The sequence below is a fragment of the Hemitrygon akajei genome, chromosome 1 (assembly GCF_048418815.1).
Source record: "Hemitrygon akajei chromosome 1, sHemAka1.3, whole genome shotgun sequence".
Lineage (NCBI taxonomy): Eukaryota > Metazoa > Chordata > Chondrichthyes > Myliobatiformes > Dasyatidae > Hemitrygon > Hemitrygon akajei.
In genome coordinates this window covers 112,038,773-112,055,860 of record NC_133124.1, presented here as the reverse complement: position 1 = coordinate 112,055,860, position 17,088 = coordinate 112,038,773, and the positions used below count along the sequence as shown (strand labels likewise).

Here is a 17,088-nt window from a genome sequence, read left to right as displayed (position 1 = left end):
TCCTCTGAGATCCCCAACTCCCTAACCCCGTCTCCAGCTCTCTCTCCCCACATCTGAGACCTGCCTTGGTGTGAATGGGCTTCTGTCCGAACATCTCCTTGACCTTGACCATTCTCCACGTTGAAGGAGCTGAGGTGGGGTGGGAGCCTTCTGCAAACTGGATGCTGCTCTAAAGCAGGTTCAGTGCCGCACTGGCCGGATTTAACTGTGGTGTAGGTCTCGCAGTGAGACCACCACCGGGACACTTCACTAAAGCAAAGCCGTGATCGCCCGGGGGGATCTGGGAAAGCCCGGGAGAGAGATCCCTGAGGCGGGCGGTCAGCGTTATACTGTACACCCTGTTTACACAGTAAGATTCGGGTTTATTATCACAGACATACGTCGTGAATTGTTTTGTTTGTTTTGTAGCTGCAGAACCGAACAAAACGTTGTGTATTCAGACGGTCGCCTGCGGGAAGGGGAGGGGGCGTTTCAGGTTCTCACCCCCTGGATCGGACACGGGGTGTTTTGTAGCACAATTAGGGGTAAATTTGGCGCGGAGAGTGGGATAACTGAGGGTGGCGTCGACCCGGAGCGAGCGCCGCCTGGTCAATCCGAACGGTTCTGGGTTCGTGTACAATCCGACCTTCTAACACGGCCCGGTGCCGGGACCCGGACCGGCGCGACAGGTAGATAGAGCTCGGGGCCCAAGGGCCGAGGGGTGGAGTTCGGGAGGTGTGGTGGGGTGGGGGTAGGGACTGGACCTTGTGTCAGAAGAAAGGCGGCATTATCAGAGTTGGCACGGCGCTGTATCCCGGGAACGGGACACGCTCTCCTCTCCAACTCCACCGTATCCCGGCAACCAGGCAGCGGGGGACACGATCCCCTCTTCACCTCTGCCTGTAACAGAGCAACCCTGTCCTTCTGCCCACCTCCTGCTGTACCCCATGCAACCAGGCAGCGGGGGACACAATCTCCCCTCCACCTCCACTGTACTCATGTAGCAACAACTCCCGACCTCTGCCTCTTACTGGGAAGTGAGCAACATCCTCCCCGCCTTTACACCTCCACCTGGATCTCACTATATTTGCACATCTGACAATGGGCTTGATGGGAGGCAGTTCCTGGAGCTGTACCAGGTACAGGGGCATTTTCTCCCCTTCTCCCTCTAGAAACCCCGTTGGAACTGTGTGAGCGTACTGTACCCTCTTTACCCTCTGCGCCTCGGGCAGGCTGCAATAAAGACAGCGAGGACGGTATCAGGAAGAGAGATACGGTGGCATCTGGACTCCGGAGCAATGAGCTTTTAAGATTAAGCCAAGTGTCCACTGATCAGCAGAGCGAAAATGTCTACACTTGTGGGCAGAGGAAAACCAGAGACTATCGATGGAAAAGAGTCCCCATTCACGCGAGAAATTCTTGTTAAAATCCCCAATCGTGTGAAAGTTCCCTACCTGGAGGTGCTGAGTGAGAAACAGAGAGCAGGGTGGGGATTTAAAAAAAAACAGGGCAGGGAGATTGAGTTTCAGAAATATGTTGTGAAATTTGTTGTTTTGTGGCAACAGTACAATGCAAGACATTTAAAAAAAACTATAATACACACAGTGGCCACTTTATTAGGTACAGAAGTGGAACCCAGTGTGATCTTCTGGGGCTGTAGCCCATCCACTTCAGGGTTTGATGTGTTGTGCTTTCAGAGGTACTCCCTGCACCCCACTGTTGTGTCGCGCGGTTATTTGTATTCGCCTTCCTGTCAGCTCGAACCAGTCTGGCCATTCTCCTTTGAACTCTCTAACTAACAAGGCATTTTTTTGCCCACGGAACTATCGTTCCTGGATTTTTTTTGTTTGTTTGTACCCTTCTCAGTGAACTCTAGAGACTGTTGTGTATGAAAATCCCCAGGAGATCAACAGTTTCTGAGATACTCAAACCACCCCATCTGGCGCCAACAATCATTCCAAGATCAAAGTCACTTAGACCACATTTCTTCCTAAGTTTAATGTCTAAACCCCTATATTTACATATTTTTATGCATTGAGTTGCTGCCACATGATGGGATTATTAGATATTTGCATTAACAATCAGTATACTGAAGTGGCCTCTGAGTGTAAGTTACAAAAAATAAAGAAACAGTGCACAAGAGGAATAGCAAGATAGTGTTTATGAGTTCATCTGAAATCTGATGGCAGTGGGGAGAAGCTGTTTTTAAGTGTTGAGTGTGGGTCTTCAGGCTCCTGTATCGTCTCCCTAATGGTAGTAATCAGGAGAGGGCACACCCCAGAGGGAGAGGGTCATAATAATGGATGCTGCTTACTTAAGGCTTACTTAAGATGTCCTCAAGCTGGGACGGCTCGTGCCTGTGATGGAGCTGGTTAGTCTGCAGCCTCTTTTGATTCTGCTTTATTGCAGGAGGAGTCTGTGAGGGAACTGGAAAGAGGCGGTATAGCCAAAGCACCAGCTTGGAGAAGAGGGGCCGAATGGCGGGGCAATCAGTTCCCATAGTTTGGTATCCATTTATTATCACAGAGATAGAGTGAAAAGCTGCTATTTGTGTGCCATGCAAACGCATCACTCCATAAGGAAGTACATCAAGGCAGTAAACAGGGACAGGTTGCAGGATGTAGCGTTCCAGCTGCGGAGAAGGTGCAGTGCAGGTGGACAAATGAAGTGCAAGGGCCACATTGAGGAGATCAAAGAGTTCACCTCTTAGCAATGGTGTCCTTCAAACTTAAATCTTCAGAACTCTTAATCATGAGAAATACAACACAGAAACAGGCCCTTCAACCCACCATGCTGACCACAAAACGTCCTTTTACACTAATCCTGTTCTTTACTCTCAGCAACAACCTCACAGATTCTGCCCCTCCACTGCAGAGAAGTGATGGGATTTAAAGGCCAGTTGTCCTTAGTACTGAAAGTGGCAACGAAACCTCACTCCTTAGTAGCTCCTGCCTGAGATGGTAACTCAAAGGGATGTGGTGGTTCTGATACTGAAATCCAATCCCCTCCTCTTCTCCCGACCTCGTGATCACATCTGTGGCCAGCCATCCTTTGAAAATCAGCAGGGGGACTGCTGAGAAGAGGGGACCTGATGTAAGCTTTACTTCCATTCCAAAAGTCCACAGGGAGAGAGGCAGAAACGAGGCCTCTCCTTAACAAAAAGGACTATTAAGTTCACAGATACCATCCATGAGCCAGCAAACCCGTGGCAGAGACAGTTCAGTGTGAGGTCATTCAACGTTGGGATTCATGCTTCCTTTCGGAGGTGGGGATGTTCTTGGGATCAGTCAATGGCACAACGAGGAGGTTTAAACTGGAGGCGCAGAGATAACTAGGAGGTGAAAGATCTTTAATGGCGGGTGGAATAGAGGGGTAGAGGTGGGGATGTTCTTGGGATCAGTCGCTGGCACAATGTGCCAAGGGCTGGGGTGAGTGGGAGGTGATCATAAAGAGTCAGCAAGGCTTGAAGGAACTTTGGATTATCTTCCGGAGGTCTCCAAAGACAATTAGTGAAGTTCCGAACATCAGTGTAGCCATGCAAAGTGGGTTGGTAAAAGGCTATGGATAAAATGATATAACCATAACCATATAATGATTACAGCACAGAAACAGGCCATCTTGGCCCTTATAGTCCGTGCCGAACGCTTACTCTCACCTAGTCCCACCGACCTGCACTCAGCCCATAACCCTCTATTCCTTTCCTGTCCATATACCTATCCAATTTTACTTTAAATGACAATATCGAACCTGCCTCTACCACTTCTACTGGAAGCTCATTCCACACAGCTACCACTCTCTGAGTAAAGAAGTTCCCCCTCGTGTTACCCCTAAACTTTTGCCCCCTAACTCTCAACTCATGTCCTCTTGTTTGAATCTCCCCTGCTCTCAATGGAAAAAGCCTATCCATGGATGCCCTCTGATTGATAGGATGTGACAAGTGTTATTCCCTGGGGAATTGTTCTGCAGTCTCAGCCTCTCACTATTTAGAGGAGTTACTTGGCAAAGGAGTGGAGATGTATATATCCAAGCCTGGGGATGTCCCGTTGGTTGGGTAGGTCAGGGCAGAGGGGATCTGTGGACTTTGGGAAACTGTAAAATAAGTGATGTTGTTCACTCACTGCACTCCTGGATATCAAATTCATTGAATTCACGACTACCAGCAGTGAGCTGGGAAATCTGCAGCAGACCTTCTCAAGGAAGGTGGATTATAAGGTTTAAAGTGAAACTGGGTTCAACTCTGGGGACCATCTAAGGAAGCAGTGTTGATCTGCAAGGGTTAACCTATCAGGCAGGTTGTACGTAGCAGAGTTTGGAGGGCTGATGATCGATTGTGAGGTGGGAGGGGTGCTCATGGAGGAAATATAGAGAAATGACTTACTTTGGTGAGGGGAGACCAGAAGAGCACAGACCCAGCCAGTCAGGACAATGTCAGGAAGCACCTCTCCACACAGAGGCAGAGGGAGTCTGGATCTTTCCCCAGCCTCACTGCGGATGATGCACATCCATTTCAATACGGAGACTGCAGATTGAAGTCCACATTTCAGGCCAGGACCCTGCAGCAGCATCGCAAAAAGTCTATTTATGCCTGGGCCTCCTCAGTGGGTTTTTGCAGTGTCCTGTTTCTGTTCCAGATTACAACACCTGCAATCTTTTGTTTTTATTGACAAATCTATATTTGATAAAATAATTGAAAGATGTTTGTGTGTGTATGTAAGAGGTCAGATTACATTTGTGTGTTTAGAGATTTTATGAGAGCAAGCGTGTCTGTGTATTTCTGTTTGTGTGTATGTATGAGAGAGTGAAATTCAGAGAGAGCATGTGAGCATGCATGTTCGAAGAACAATGTAAACCAGTTCTCTTTAAGGGCTATTGCTGCCCTGGGAGTTCTTTTGTAGTTACTACTCCAGTCCATTCCTGTCTGCTTCAGGCAGGTGTTTTCTCTCAGAATAAAGTTGTTCCCTTGGGTGCAATTGCTCTACATTAGCATATAGAAGAGATGAGATGGGATACACTGGGCTAAGATCAGCTGCCTGGCTGGAAAGGCAGCTGGATACAGAACATACTGCAGCACTGAGCTTACAATGAATGTTAACCCCACAGCTTCAATACAGCTAACCCAAGTACTTTCCACCTTTGATACGTCTCTCGGGTGTTTGTAATGCAGAGCTATTAAAGTAGAGCCAGTTAAATTTTTACACAGGCTGAATGAATTCGTCTTAAATTATGCAAATTATTCTATCCTGCTGAGACCAGGGTATGCTGGAAATAGAACCATGTGTTAATGATGCTTACCATTATTACCGATCACATTACCCAGAGGGTTCATGGGCAGGTTGGCAAACTCCAGAACCAGTTTTCTCAATTTACACTGCCAATAGTGACTTTCACATGACCATCCTCCTGAAATGAGCTTCCTCGGGATACTTAAAAACCTGCTGCATTTGCACCGTAAACTCAAGGCAGAAAGGTCAGGCTCGGATTTTTTTTTAAGATCAAGAAAATAGTTTAAAAATGTATACAGAGGAAGGAACAGTGCAAATCTTTTACATGCACGGTCAATACATCCAGTAGTGAATCTGAATCAGAATCAGGTTTATTATCACTGACTTATATGTCATGAAATGTGTTGCTTCGCAGCAGCCGGACAGTGCAAAGACTTAAAAATTACTTTAAGTTACTAAATAATTAGTAGTTCAGGAAAAGCAACAATGAAATACTGTTTGTGGACTCATGGATTGTTGGGAAATCTGATGGTGGAGGGGAAGAAGCTGTTCCTAAATTGTTGAGTGTGTGTCTTCAGACTCCTGTATCTCTCTGCAGTTTAAGGAATGCTTAGGTTTTCCTCCTCCCTCCACACTCGTAACAAAAAGAGGGCATATCCCATATGGTGAGTGCCCTTAACGGTGGATATTGCCTTCTTGAGACACAGCTTCTTGAAGATGTCCTCGATGATGGGGAGGGTTGTGCGTGTAATAGAACTGACTGTGTCTACAACCCTTCTGCTACTTCGTGTGATACTCCTCACTGGCAACTCTATGCCAGGCTTTGATGCAACTGGCCAGAATGCTTTCCACCATATCTATAGGAATTTGCAAGGGTGTTTGTTGACATACCAAATCTTCTCAAATTTCTAATGAAGTGGAACCACTGTCATGCCTTCTTTGTGGTCATATCAATGTGTTGGGACCAGAATAAATTCTGTAGATGTTGACCCTGGGAACTTGAATTTGCTCACATTTTCCACCTTAAATAGGGTTAACTTATTTTTTAAACCATAGCACTATTGCCACTTAAGTGGCCCCGTGGGGTGATACACCATTTCAATGTATGAAAGTTTTCCCCATCACACTCAGCTCCTCCATGTGTGGTAGCAGAAGGAGCCTGGACTGTTGTCCTTCCCCACAGAGCCATTGTACTGGCTGCTCCAAGCTTCAGAATCCCTCAGCGTGTACTCCTGTCGCCTGGAATGTGCCAGTTGGCAACATTCCCATGTAGACACCTCACTGTGCTGGAAGACCAACAAGTTTTGGGCAGACCAAAGGATATTCACCAAGTTAATGACCTTCCAGCAGCACTTAATGCCTGTCTCTATTCATGTCCCTGGGAACTGCTCGTAGATTAGAGAGTCCTTTGTTATGCAGCAGCTTGGGATGAAGTGAGACAAGGAATTTCTCCATCTTTCTCCATACCCTCTCAGCAGTCTGCTAACAGAGTAAAGAGTCTCATAACAATATGCTAACCACTATTGCAATGCCAGCCAGTCGATCCATCCCAGAACAGTTCCCTTTTAACTGCAGCGAATGAATTATTGTTGGAGGTATTATAAATTCCTAGCAACACACACAAAATGCTGAAGGAACTCAGCAGGTCAAGCAGCATCTATGGAAATGAATAGAGGATTGATGTTTCTGGCTGAGACCCTTCTTCAGGACGGATTTATATATTTTAATCATCACCTTTTGTTGCTGTCTCCCAGTCCAGTCTCTTTGTTTATCCTTCCATGCCTCGTTTACTTTTCAGTTTCTTACCCTTTTGTTCCTGTATCTTCCTCAAAGCCAGGACTCTTCACCACCAGCTTCAAGAACAGTTACTACCCTTCAACCATCAGGCTCTTGAACTAAAGGGGTTAACTACTCATTCTGTTTCTGGTGTTCCACAACCAATCATCTCACTTTAAGGATTCTTTACCTTGTTATTTCATGCTCTCATTATTTATTTCTACTTGTTTATATTTGCAATTGTGGTTTTTTTCTTTGATTCTGTTTACAGTTATTGTTAAATATGCCCGCAGGAAAAAGAATCACTGGATTGTATATGGTGACATATATGATAATAAATTTTACTTTGACTTTGATTAAGGAGATAGTCTGTAGTTTAAGGAATGGTGAGGTTCCACTCTTCCCTACTCTCTTGTCATCCCTTTCGATTGCTAGCAAGTTATGGTTGGGCTGTGAAGGGGTGGGCAGGCTGTGAAATGCCACTCTCCGGCTGGGTCTGCCTCTCGGAACCAAGAGGGACTAAACTGGATTCGGAGCTTGTAGGATCGGATTGAAAACTGCGGAAGTTACTCACTCGCGTTTCCCCGACACTGACTGTGGGGGCTATGAACAAGGGTGTACTTGTGCAAGAGTGCGGGTGCAGGCTGTGTGCATGCCCACACAATGGTGTATGAGAGTGTGAGTGCATGTGCAGATGTGTGCAAGAAAGAGTGTACAAGATGTGAATGTGTGCAACAGTGTACGAGCGTGTGAAGGTGTGCAAGTGTGTGAAGGAGTGAAAATCGGTGGGTCAGCAACGACCTCTGAGCCGAATGCTTTATGCTTTCGATGGTCATAGACCTTTACGGACTCCAAACGATGTGCGACTAATTGAGTCAGCACAGGCACGGTAGGCCAAATGGCCTTCTCTGTGTCATGGAGTTCCAAGATTTGGAATGAAACACTTTCATTTTGTATTTGCCATCATGTGCTTTTGATTAGCTTGTCAGACGTTACACTCTGAGTAGAGAACGTGACCTTTGTGCCCAATCCCGTGGAAGAGTTACCCCTGCAAAGGACAAGGCGATGGCTGACAGGAGAGGTGGGAGGGGTGGTCAGTGATAGTTCAAGTTAGGACCTGGGATACTGAGTAAGAAAAGTCCAATAAATAAATAAATCATAACCAGCAGCTGGCAGTGAAATACTTCCAGTCATTAACCTTAATGCAGCTTCAAATGAGCAGAAATCAGAAGCACCAGCCTCCCTTCCCCCTACCAGCAAGTTAACTTGTTTTTTTGTACCCAGCTTTCCAGATCAGAAAAGTAATTGTTCTTGGATTAGTTGATAAGCATCAAGGGATTTGTGTGATATGTTTGCCACAACTTGAAATAAACAGACGGCTCCTGCTTCAGTGAAAAGAATAATGACTCAGTGGCTTGAAAGACATTTCTAATTGTAATTGAGAGTTGGTGGTATTGTGGAGGCAGCTCTGTACATCCTCTGCTCCATGGTATGTGGGCATTCAACCTGGCCAGAGGGCCTAGGTTTGCCCTGCATACCCTTGCAGCAGTGTGGGAGTGCTACCTCTCTGGGGAGCCATTAAACCACAGTATTGCCTGCTCTCTTGAGTCTATAATCCCCTGGTATAATTTAAATAAATCCAGACATCACCCCGCTGACCTGTTGGTGAATATTCATCTCCAAATGAAGGTGACAGCTGAGTGACTGACCACATGGATGTTTATGGGAGCTTGCCGTGCACAGGACTGTCGCAGTATTTCCTACTTTACAATGCCTTCTTTATCGGGTGGGAAGTGTTCTGATGTTGTGGAAGATGCTGTATTTTATTAAGTGTGTGTCATTAAGAATGATACTGTCAATGGCAAGTTTTTGACAGGTTCTTATTCAGAGGGTGAATAAATGGAGCCAGTTGCATTGGGGGCAGTGCAGAGAGGGTTCATCAGGTTAATTACTGGATGAACAGGTTATTTACAAGCAGAAGTTTGAACACCAGAGTCTCATCTGTCCATTTCCCACCGCAGACACTGCCTAACTGGCTGAGTTCCTCCACAAGTTTGGTTTTGTTTTGGCTCCAGATTACAGCATCTGCAGTGTCTGCAGTCTCCAAGGTTTGAACAGGCTGTGACATTTCTCATGGAAGCTTAGAAGAGTGAGAGGTGATCTTATCGAAATATATGATACTGTATTCTAATGGGAGGGGAGGGGTGGTTGATAGGGAGGATGCTGAAAGTTTCCCTTAGGTGCTATCTAGAACTAGAGTAAAGGGTTCATTTGCTTAAAATGGAGATGAGAAATTTCTTACCTTGGGAGGGAAAGTTGGAATTCTGTACAGGGCCATTGAATGTCTTCAAGGCAGAGATGGTGGAATTTGACCCGTACGGGGGACGGGTTGGGGGGAGCAGGTGGGTAAATGGAATCAAACCTCTCAGGTTGGCTGTGATCTCAGTGAATAAGAGAGCAGACTCGGGGTAGAACTGTTCCCATCTTCTCCACACCAGTTTCCAAACTTTGATTTTGTATGTTCTTGAAAGGAATACAAATTCCCCATAAGCTCTTCCAACAGGGACACAGAAATCATGGCACATTCTGAAAGGTTTCTAAGTAGTTCCCATGTATCCATGAATAGAAGAAATATTTGTAAAGCAATCAAGGAAACTCGATGCCTGAAATTGAACATAAACACTCTGAAATTCTTATTCAGGCAGGCATGTGCCTTGTGTCCCTGTTCCAGCACCAACCTTCATTTAGTTAGTGTCCATTAATAATCGTTATTCAGATCCTGTCACACTAATCGAGTAGAAATGATTAAAGTTCATGAAGCCTTGATTGCAGTGAGCAATCAGTGGGGCGCCATGGTGGTGTAGTGGTTAGTGCAACGCTGTCACAACTTGAGGTCTCGGAGTTTGGAGTTCAATTCCGGTGTCCTCTATAAGAAAGTTTGTATGTTCTTTCCATGAGCGCAAGGGTTTCCTCCTACAGTCTGAAGATGTACAGCCTCCAACTGGATCCATCAGCCCATCATCCCCTACCTCAGCTGGTTCCACCTATCTTCTACCAGCCTTCTGTCTCAGAACCAGGTTTATTATCACCGGCATGTGTTGTGAAATTTGTTAACTTAGCAGCAGCAGTTCATTACAATACATAATCTAGCAGAGAGAAAAATAATAATAATAACAAATAAGTAATTCAATTTACAGTATAACCTATATCAAATAGATTAAAATTGTGTAAAAAACAGAAATAATGTATATTTTAAAAAGTGAGGTAGTGTTCACGGGTTCAATGTCCATTGAGGAATCGGATGGCAGAGGGGAAGAAGCTGTTCCTGAATCGCTGAGTGTGTGCCTTCAGGCTTCTGTACCTCCTACCTGATGGTAACAGTGAGAAAAGGGCATGGCCTGGTGCTGGAGGTCCTTAATAATGGACGCTGCCTTTCTGAGACACCGCTCCCTAAAGATGTCCTGTGTACTTTGTAGGCTAATGCCCAAGATGGAGCTGACTAAATTTACAACCCTCTGCAGCTTCTTTCAGTCCTGTGCAGTAGCCCCCCCATACCAGACAGTGATGCAGCCTGTCAGAATGTTCTCCATGGTGCATCTGTGGAGGTTTTTGAGTGTATTTGTTGACATACCAAATATCTTCAAACTCCTAATGAAGTTTAGCCACCGTCTTGCCTTCTTTATAACTGCTTCGATGTGTTGGGTCCAGGTTAGATCTTCAGGGATCTTGACACCCCGGAGCTTGAAGCTGCTCACTCTCTCCGCTTCTGATCCCTCTATGAGGATTGATATGTGTTCCTTCGTCTTACCCTTCCTGAAGTCCACAATCAGCTCATTCATCTTACTGACGTTGAATGCAAGGTTGTTGCTGTGACACCCTTTCACTAGTTGGCATATCTCACTCCTGTATGCCCTCTCGTCACCACCTGAGATTCTACCAACAATGGTTGTATCATCAGCAAATTTACAGATGGTATTTGAGCTATGCCTAGCCACACAGTCATGGGTATAGAGAGAGTAGGACAGTGGGCGAAGCACACGCCCCTGAGGTTCACCAGTGCTGATCATCAGCAATCACCAATCTGCACAGACTGTGGTCTTCCAGTTAGGAAATTGAGGGTCCAATTGTAGAGGGAGGTATGGAGGCCCAGGTTCTGCATCTTCCCAATCATGATTGTGGGAATGATGGTATTAAATGCTGAACTATAGTCGATGAACAGCATCCTGCCATAGGTGACACAGCACCCCTCCCTCTTACACTGTCAGTCTTGATTAAGGGGTCTCATCCAAAAATGTTGACCATCCCCTTGCCCCACACAGAAGCTGCTTGATCCATGAATTTCCCCAGAAGTTTGTATTTTAGCCATAGAGTTAGAGCAGTATGGTATAGAAACTGGCCCTTTGGTCCAACCAGTCCACGGCGACCATGCTGCCCATCGAATCCTGTCCCAATCACTCTAGATTCCTGCATCTAAATTCGGGCACATCTACCAGCTGAGGTTTGCTTCCTCACCCATCCCTGGATGATACTTCTCCTCAATCAACATCCCTAAATGGCAGCTATTTTGACCTCAAGTATAAAGCCTCAAGAAATTACAGGAGTTCAGAACCCACACCATCAGGTTCAGGAACAGCTATTACCCCCCTCAGTCATCAGGCTATTGAACCAGAGGGGATAGCTTCATTCAGCTTCACTTGCCCCATCACTGAACTGTTCCCACAACCTATGGACTCACGTTCAAGGACTCTTCATCTTATGTTCTCGATATTTATTGTTTATTTATTTATTATTATTTTTCCCCTTTGTATTTGCACAGTTTGTTGTCTTTTTCACACTGGTTGTCTGCCCCATTGGGAGCGGTTGTCCATTAATGGTTATTGGATTTACTGAGTATAGCTGCAAGAAAACTCATCTCAGGGTTGTATATGGTGACATATATTTCCTTTGAACTTTGAACAGTATCACGTTGCCTATTGTAGATCTTGTTGTGTAGAAATAGGTTGCTGTCTTCTTGCATTACAACTGTGCCTACAAACTTCATTGGCTGAGGAGCACTTTGGGACTAGTTGAAGTGATGAAAGCTGCCATAGAAACACAAGGCCCTCCCTCCTCGCTGAGTGCATAATGTTGGGCATTGGCAACTGCAAAGCAAGGAATTTCCCAGCAAAATGTTTGCAAATGATCCCAGTGGGATGAAGCTTCAGCACAATTCGTTCACTAAATAGAGTGGAATACCTATAATGGATTACATAGTATTGCAATTGTAGCAAGACTACTGGGGCTGTAATTCTGGTAATCAATCAGGAATGCCAAACTTCCTTTGAATTGAAAAGTTTCCCATTTGGGCTCAGTTTCCAGCCTTTGCACCATCTTGGTTATAAGATCTGCTGTTGGCATCAAGCAAAGTCCATGTGGCCTGACACAATGACATTCCGTAATTAGCATTACAGAGGCACAGAGTCAGCTTGACATTGCACAGGCCCCACTTCTTTGTTCCTGCCCCAGTCACCGGAGAGTTTAGGTACCTCAGGTGGCCACATGTTTCGCATCAGTCCATGTTATTATTGGACAATGCCTATAGGTTTGGTCCATGCTCGCAATCCAGAACAGCCCGTATGGTTTGGATGGGTGATTAATTATCTGACTAATCATTATACTCACTATAATTAGGCTGCCTATTTCAGAGCATGTGGAATTACTCACTCCGTGACATCCAGTGCTCCCTTGCTGAAGTCATTGTGTGAAGAAGTTGGCCATGGGTCAGATATGTGTCTGTTGTCCCATTTGGCAGTCACGATTTCCAGTGTGCTAGTGAAACTGCCCACAAGATTACCATTTGCTACAGGCTGATGTCAAAACATTATTGTTCGGCGTGTCCTTAGCAGTAAAAGCAAGGCTTGTGGATGGAACAGGTCAGTGATGAACCAGTTTCGAGGGACCAAATGGCCTCAAACAGAATCTGTTTGCCAGGCGTTCCTGTGCACTTGCCAGAAGGAAAGATTTTCACATCCTCCTGTGCTTCACCTACACCGAGGAACACCTCTGGCGTATGGGAGAGATGCTGCAGTTATTGCCCACACACGGTAATGAGGGGAATGAACAGCTGCCTTGTTTTAGTGTTTGCTCTGTAGATAAGTATTTGTATTTTGATTAAAGAAAACTCAGGGAGCTATTTCATGTCTCCTGGCTCTACACTATTCCTCTACCAGCGCTACTTTTGATGATCAAATCAAAAATACCCAGCAGGTCAGGCAACATCTTAAGTTGATTTTTCATAACCCAAGAAAGAAAGGCTGGTAGTATCAAACCTTTATCTGTCAGACTTCCCACCAAACCAAATGTAATGGAACTCCTCATTTACAGAGGAGGTTGTAGACTTTGCTCTGGAGAGATTGCCCTTCATGTGACTCTTTATGAGTTTTGATAGCATCCTGGAAAGAGAAACTGTCAGGTCCCAGCACTCTCAGAAGGTCATTGAGGGGGATTGCTATCTCAACAAGCTATAACTCATGGGAGAAATATTGAGGGGTGGAGACCAGCATCAAAGCCTTGATAAGTAGGCATGGAAGAACAGTCAGTAGTCCCACTCCTTCTGGGAGGGCTGGGTGACATACCAACTCCAAGGTCATTGGAAATCTCCGGCACTGCAGGAATCTGGAAGCTTTTTGCCTATTAGCTGAAAATCTGTTTCAAATTCTTGACGAAGAATTATGGCTAAAAGAGCCAAGTGGTGGATGGTTGAGATTGCTGTGGGGGTTTCTGCGTAACTTTGTCGTGAATCAACTGACTAATCAGTTAACCCTTTACAGCTTCCAAAGCTAAAACAATTCACTGAATGCAAGTTATTATTATATGATACTTTATAACAGCCCTGGCTGATCTGCACGGGAGATCATCAAACAATATTTGATGTTAAGTTTCAAAAGGAGATATGAAGCGAAGTGTTCGAAGGCTGGAACAAATGTTCTAAGCATTTTTAAAGGAAAAGAGAAAAGTTTTCCTCACACACTGAGTAGCTTTAACAAGACAGTCAGAATTTAGATGAGATTCAACTTTTTTGTCATTGTGCCGAGTACAGATACAAAGCCAAATTAAATGCAGTTAGCATCTAACCAGAAGTGCAAAGAATAATGTTATTTACAAAATAACTGTGAATAAAAAGTAAGTGCTACAGCACACAAATATAAAACTACTGAGACAGTACAATATGGACGCAATACTGCTTAGCGCTATGATGTGAGATTCAACTGAATCCTTTGCCCTGACAGATTCCAAGTCCTGAAATTAACGGATTCACAGGTGACCTTCAAGCTTGTGAAAGAAAATTCTGGAACTACTCAATAGGTCAGGCAGCATTGATGCAAACAGAAACAGGATTAACATTTCAGTGGAAGACACACTCCCAATGACCTAAAGTGTTAATTCAGTTTTACCCTCAGCAGATGCTGTCTGACTTGCTGAGTATTCCCATCAATCTCCTTCGGTCTTTATTTCAGATTTCCTGCATCTGCAGTTTTTTTGAAGATTTCATGAGCTTGGAAGGTTTGGGTGCCTGGGGGAGAGAGTCCCATATGAGTAGTGCCATTAAGACAGTAATTTTCTCCCTTCAACTGCTTAGTCTCAAAGTGCAAATCAAATCAAGTTTAATTGTCATTCAAACTATTCATAGATACAGCCGAATGAGTCAGTGTTCCTTGGGGGCCAAGATGCAAAAACATATGCACGCATTCAAAAATAGTGAGAAAGAAAACATCCTCATGTAAGAAAGGACATATTTTTAGTCAGAGACCCTGAGCGACAAGTCCTGTAAATTGATGTTTCCAGGCAATCCAGTCTGTCATTCCACCGATCGAACAGTAGAGGGCAACACCAATGGAGAGGCCACTCCCAACCGAGCATCCCAAGCTGGCCTCTGGGGTCTCATCACCTGGCCTGCAGCAGCAGGCAAGCCTGTGGCTTGAGGCCTAGACCTCACCACAACCAAGACTCTGCCTGTCTCGCCACCAAACAAGGGAAGCAGCCCGGCAGCAATCAACGTCCAACAGGGTCTTGAGATTGCAAGACAGTCACCCACAGTTTCACTGCATGCCACCTTCATGCACCAACTTCAGTGCCTTCAGGTAGCAGACTACAGCACGGTCTGCACCCAGCTCAGCTCTTCCAAATCCAATGTGGCTCCTCCAGCGGCCTGACCAACCTGCTCTCTCCTCCAGTGGCCCAACCGGCCTGCACTCTCCTCTGGCAGCCCAACCGGCCTGCACTCTCCTCTGGCAGCCCAACCGGCCTGCACTCTCCTCTGGCAGGCTGACCAACCTGCACTCTCCTCTGGCGGCCTGACCAGTCTGTATTCTCCTCTTCTCCGAACTGCTGGCCAGCTACTCCGAAGAATGAGCAGCTCACTGATGCAGTAGGCCTCCTGTACCCTTAGTTATTGGAGTCCTGTATACCCTTATGGTCATAAAAAAACACATTTAACAAAGAAAAGAGCACCTTTGGTCAGCCTCTGCACGGCCGCTGCGTGTACATGTACCGCCATGTTACTAGAAGGATTTCAGCGAAATTACTCTACTCTCTGCTAAATCAGTTAAATCAGAGGCTTCATTACAAATGCAACTTGCAAACCTGACTCTTGGCAATGGCCCTTCTTTGAATTCCCTAGCAAAAACCATAGCCTGAATTATTCCAATAGATTTAATGAGATAAAGTGGCTTAGAAAGTGATGCACCATCAATAACTCTCGGAGACGTGAGTTAAGGTAGGCTTTTATTGGCTGGAAGAAAGCACAAGCAGCAAGTGACCACCACACTACATCCTGGAGACTGAGGAAGGAGCAGATCCTCCAATCGCTTCTATACCGGGGTCCGTGGGAGGAGCCACAGGAGCAGTCAGCGGGGGGGGGGGGGGGGGCGTGTCCAGACAGGTATATGCAGTTCACCACAGAAAGTTCACGTGAACAAGTGTTATCAACATAACTTTGAGACTGGACCTAGAAGGAAATATTTGGAGAGATGACAAAAAAAAACTAAGTAAAAGAGCTGGTGGCTTTAACAAGGAAAGGGAGGTGGAGTTTGTTGGGAAGGTGACTGCAGAACTCAGAGCCCAAACAGCTAAGTGGTGGAGAGATTAAAACTGGGATAATCAGGAGGCTGGAATAGGAGGAGCCAAGTATTCTTGTAGGACTTCAGAACAAGGGGGAATTAGGCAGGATCTAGCAGAGGTTGATCGGGTAAGCTTATTGGAAGGGAATGGAATGAATAGCAGGCTTTTAAGGTCAGCCTGTTCCTGTTAGGGTGAAGGATAAACCTGGCAAGATGAGTGACTCCCTTGATGACTATAAGAGGCAAATCAGGAGAGCAAAGAGAATGTGTGAGATGATTTTAGCAGGTGAGGTTAGGGAAACTCCCAAGAGCCTCTATAGCTATGTTAAGAGTAAAAAGTGGCCAAGGAGAGTGTAGATCCCCTTAGGGATCAGCAGGTTTGTGTAGGTTTTGAACTGCTGTAGATGGGTGGAAAATTCCACCGCAAAGTTAACGGAGGAGAAAATCATTGTTGCTCATGAGATAAGTGGAATTTTTTTGGAGAACATTCCATTACCAAGGAGGAGATTTACAGAACATTTGAAGGCAACCTCAGACTTTGTGGGAGGTTAGAGAAAAAATTGTGGAGGTTCTTGAGGAGTTATTAGCTTCATGTCAGCTGCTAATGAAATTCATGAGGAAAGGAAGGAGGCTAATGTTGTTCTGGTGTTTAAGAAGGGTAGCAAGGACAAGCCAGGGAAATACAGGGTAGTTAGCTTGACAACAGTAGTGGGAAAGTTACAGGAGGGAATTCCGAGGGGCCGATTTACCAGTATTTGGATAGACAGTGCCTGATTGGGAGCAGTCAGCATGGCTTTGTGCATGGGAAATTACTTAACAAAATATTTAGAGTTTTTAGATGAGGGTAGGGCAGTAGATGTTGTCTATTTTGACTTCAGCAAGGATTTCAATAAGGTCCTCCATGATTGGTTAGCTTGGACGATTAGGTCCATGTTGAATCCAGAGAGAGCTGGTTAGGTGAATTTAAAATTGGCTCAGAGGTGAGATGTGGAGGGTAGTGGTTAAAGGTTGAT

General features: G+C 45.4%; 1 protein-coding gene across 2 annotated transcripts in view; it reads left to right on the top strand.

The window, feature by feature from the left end:
- The window catches only part of LOC140729863 (angiopoietin-1-like), a 187,088-nt gene that overhangs the window by 13,454 nt on the left and 156,546 nt on the right, over window positions 1-17,088 (top strand). The gene's annotated exons all lie outside the window — the stretch shown is intronic.